This window comes from Protobothrops mucrosquamatus, unplaced genomic scaffold, assembly GCF_001527695.2.
Source record: "Protobothrops mucrosquamatus isolate PMUCROS unplaced genomic scaffold, P.Mucros_1.0 scaffold187, whole genome shotgun sequence".
NCBI classification, from domain to species: Eukaryota; Metazoa; Chordata; class Lepidosauria; order Squamata; family Viperidae; genus Protobothrops; species Protobothrops mucrosquamatus.
In genome coordinates, this window is record NW_015386545.1 from 171,240 (window position 1) to 176,221 (window position 4,982).

Consider the following 4,982-nt stretch of genomic DNA (forward strand, 5'->3'; position numbering starts at 1 on the left):
GAAATTGGCTCAAGAAGGAAGGAGACAGATAGCATAAATGTAGAAAAATGAACCTGCCTTTTCATCAGGTGTTAATGCTAGAGGTGTGACATCTTTCTTTTTCTGTGTTAATACATGGATTTGCAAATGTTACATTATATTGACTCTGATGTGTCCAAAGTCACCAACAGATAACTCCTTCAGGAACTGCAAATGAGACCCATAAATACTTCTTGAAACCAACATAGTTGGTGCATCTGCTGATCCATGCTGCCTCATTACAGGTCTAATTAGCCTGAAAATGCATTTTGCTTTCCTGAACAGATGACTGCTTCTTAGGCACACCCAACAATTCCAGGTTTTATTTAACCTGCAGATTAGAAGCCCCTTTTTTCAACCTTTTAAGGAGGGGACAAGTACAGAGATTCTTCCCTCCCCCTCCCCATTGCACACACACAGCAAATATTCCATTTGTGTTTAATGGAAAAGTTTTGAATTCTATCATTGGTTAAATGGTTTAGTAAAACTGAATAAAGAGCCTTTTCCACAGGAAAAGAAAAGCTTCCAATCCATGCATTGGAAGTTTTTATTAATTCTGTTATGTGTGTGTGTCTCTGTGTGTGTTTGCATGGCAGATATGGTCTCTCTCTCTCTCTCTCTCTCTCTCTCTCTCTCTCTCTCTCTCTCTCTCTCTCTCTCTCTCTCTCTCTGTGTGTGTGTGTGTGTGTGTGTGTGTGTGTGTGTTAGGATGAAAAAGGGTCTTCTTTTGAAGAAAAGGGAAAATATTCAGAAAGAGCTAAACTTTAAATTGAACATCTTCTCTCTCTTCGGTCATCACAGAATCACATAGCAAGAGTCCAGGAACAAAGAAAACTATGGCATGATTTCCTGACATTGAGCACATATTTTAGGAAAGGGTGAGGAACTGGGAAATCTAAATTCATGCTCAAAGTTCCAAAGCTAACATATCAGAGCAATTTTTTTTAATCATGAAATTTTTATTAGTTTATCAAAATACAAAACAAATAATAATGAGAAAGTAAGGGAGGAAAAAGGGAAGAGGAAAAAGTAGAGAGTAAAAAGGAGAAAGCAATGTTCCTTAACCTTGGAAACTTTAAGATGGGTGGACGTCAACTCCCAGAATTTGCCAATTTCGAGAACTACTATATTAAAGCCACGATGTAGAACCTACATTCCAACAGTCACCAACAGATGTATTGTAGATTTCCTTTTCAGTATCCTTTGTCCCCTCTTCTTTGTCTCTATTGTTTTTCCATCTTGAGAGCAGGAATCAGATGGCCATGATTCAACATTTTTCACCTAGTCATTGATGTACACATTATCCATTTTCTGTCTTACTTGAGAGGGAGGGAGGGAGAGAGGGAGGGAGGGAGAGAGAGAGATGACATTGTTACTCTACTTTCCTTTAAGTTTCCTCTCCACCTTTTACTGTTCTGTAGTGAAAGTTGAAGGAGAATTGTTCGTATTGGAAGTCAGTCAGGAGACAGATGTTATCGATGAAGGTATTGGTAGACACCATCAACCTTAGAGAGTTAGGATGCCAGGGGGAAAAAAGGATGAGGATCCCTTTAGTAACAATTTTTTTTTTGCATTAGTGATTTATTTAATGTATAATTGTCCTTCCTCCAAGGAACTGATTATCCCATGATATTTTATGTTATTCTTACAAAAATGTTATCAAAGCTAGTAGCTGGTTCAGTTTGCTTGTTGTTTGTGCACGGGCTTAGGTGTCCCTTGTCCAAGGCTAGCTCTTTGTCTGCTATCCAGCCTTGATAATACATTGAGCTAATGTGTTGTGCTTTAAGAAAAGACAAACATATAAGAGAAAGATGATCAAGCAGCTTCCTGGACTTATAGCAAGCAAAACTATATAAAATTATGCCCATAATTTAAATTCTGTTTTAATTTAATTGTATCGATTTGATGACAAAACTAAGATTGCAATATGAAATCTCATTATCAAAGTTATTCCCTCAGGCAGGGAAAGATGGCCATTCTGACTGCTGGGTAATTATCCAAAAGAAATTGGACAGATCATCATAATCCCTGGAGCTGTGTACTGGATGTCAATGAAGAATTTGAGGTAAGTTACTTCTGTTTGTCTACTTCTAACCAAACAATATCTTCTATTATGGCTGACTGAGCTTTATGGCACTGATCTTTAATGTATGCAGGAATGAGGGTGCCATAAAGGATTTAAGGTTCCCTTCTGTCTAGTATCCTCAGAATCCATATTTCAAGCTGAATTTCAACAAAGATCATAAATCTGAATACCATTCTGAAAATTATAATATTTCTGGCACACAATCACAATATAACAAGATCTTATTGTTGCACATGTATCTACAATCCTACCTTACTGTTTAATGAAAGGAAATTCAGAAGATTATAGGAAAAAAACTATAGTTGGAATGCTTATAGCTGGATTAGGAAATTACCCCAAAACTGGAAGAGTATCATTAATAAACAAAAAAGAAAATATGAATTAATGTTTGATATGATAGTTTGTATGGATGCACCTTCACAGATGCCACTATATCTTCCTCTACAGCATACCCAAAGTAGATCTGTGATATTCATTAACTATTGTATACATTTTATCATGTAACTTTCCAAGAACCTTAATTGGTCATTCCCTTAGCTGAAATACCAGCCCTCTCTAATATCAACCACCAAGCAAAAAGCCTTCCTCAATTAGTAAGCACAACACTCTGTTACTTAAACTGCTCACTGGTTTATCTATTTATTTTAGATACTCCTTATTACTATGAGTTGAATATTTGTTCTGTGGCATCTTAGTGCCACTAGATGACAAGGAGTTAAAATTGTTGTTGATTATTGTTGAACAGTTGGAATGTGAGAAAGGGGTTTTGCTGTGGGAACTGGAGTGGAAGTACTCCAAGATTGCAATGTGAGGAGAGGAAGCAAGCAAGCAAGCAAGCAATCAGGCTCCTCTAAGTGGGGCAGTCCTTGGGAATGGCACATGAAGAAGTATAAAATATGTTCCTCTTTTACAATAGCTCTTTTCTCACAGCCAACGTAATCATGGAGTGGTTGTTACAGGAAAAATGGAGAACATTATATAAGCTGTTTTGAGCTCCTGTACAAAAAATGGGATATAGATAAAATGAATGAATAAATAATAAATCACTATTACTACTACTACTACTACTACTACTACTACTACTACTACTACTACTAATAATAATAATAATAATAATAATAATAATAATAATAATAATAAATCAATTTAAATAAATTCATAAAATCAATTTCATGATTATATACTCTCTAGATCCATCATTTGACCTTTCAGTTACTAGTTGGTAGCATTGCACTTAAACTCACGAAAGTACCTCACGAAGAGGAATTTTATCACGTTTTATCAGCCCTGTGCATTATTTGGAAGCAGAACACACATATATCTTCTTCAGGACAGTACTTGCCCTATAGAACAGCATGTCCCTTAAGAGTAGGATGACCCTAATCTTGCTGGCTTTTGAAGGTCAAGCTAGTCCTCTGGGCATTGGGCAGGACAGTGGATGAGACTGTGTTGTGTATCTTATGTTAGAGGATTATTGCCTTGGCATATATTTGTTCTTTCTTAATTTTTTTTTAATGACTGTGAGATCCCCATACATATTTGGGTGGCTGAATGAATGAATGAATGAATTGTACTTGCTTCTCTTTTCTATGACTTGGAACATGGGAAGGGAGAAGGTTATCCATTCCTTTCACTTCACTAGCACAGATGAGCTGTAATAAGAACGATGTTTGTTTCTTCTCTTTTCTGTCCCCACCAATCTGATGTCACAAAAATAAACTTGAAAGAAAGTCCTTCTTAACTTTTTTTTCATTTTTCAAAATGAGCTTAAAAATACAGCAGCGTTGCCAACCATGCTTGAATCTCTTCAATACTATGGAATTGGAATAAACTCCTGGTGCTTAGATTTAGGGAGGGGATTTACATATCCTAGTTACTTTTTTTAAAATAGTGTTTTAATTGCCATTTTTTCCTTCCCCTCTCTTTCTCTTTTTTAAAAATTAAATAGAGTTCCACATGAATGTAATCCTCAAAGAGATTTAGATATTCATTAAGCCATGGAGCCTTTTACAGTGAAAAGAAATGGGAGCTTTAAGGAAGGCGTGATGCTTGATGAGATTTCATAAAGAGGATTAAGTTCTACCATGCCATTTAAAAATATATATATATTTCTAACAAAGGCTTTTGTATTGTTCAGAATTGCAGTAAGTTGGCAAGTGAAAGGCAAGATGGGACAAATACAGTTTGGGAAGTATAAAAAGCCAGCCATGTAGCCTTGAAGCAAATATTCAGAAACCATTATGTAAAGAAGGAGAACAGAAGAATTGGGACAATATTAAGAACAAATGCAGGACAAGGTAGGGTCTCATCTGCCTTGAAGGGTTGACAAGAAGATACAATTTAGATTGCAAGCCCATTTTCTTTTATGTAAGATTTTAGTGGGAGTCCAATAGATCCCCCAAAGTGAGTTATTATATCCTCTGTTTCTGAAGTTCCAGAAATTCCACATATTAATTATGCATTGTATCATAATCATCCTAACCCAGTTAATTGATTTTATGAAGATAAAATGCAGAAAATCAAATATGATGCTTTGAGAAACTCCCCCAGACCTCAACCAATAAAAAGGCATGATAAAGAATAATGCAAACAGAGAAATACTTTATAATAGTAAGCAGAAATCTTATTCTAAACTTTACCCGTTGAAAGACATTTTATTGGATTACTATTATTTATTTATTTATTTATTATTTATTTATTTATTATTTTAATTTGTATACCGCCCTTCTCCCATAGGACTCAGGGCGGTTCACAGCATATTAAAAACAAATAATATACCCAAAATACAGAAAATACACAATACAAAAATACAAAAGAATAAACCCTGATAAAAGCCGAATTAAAACCAAATATTCCCAGCTGTGTTTCCGATTAAAAT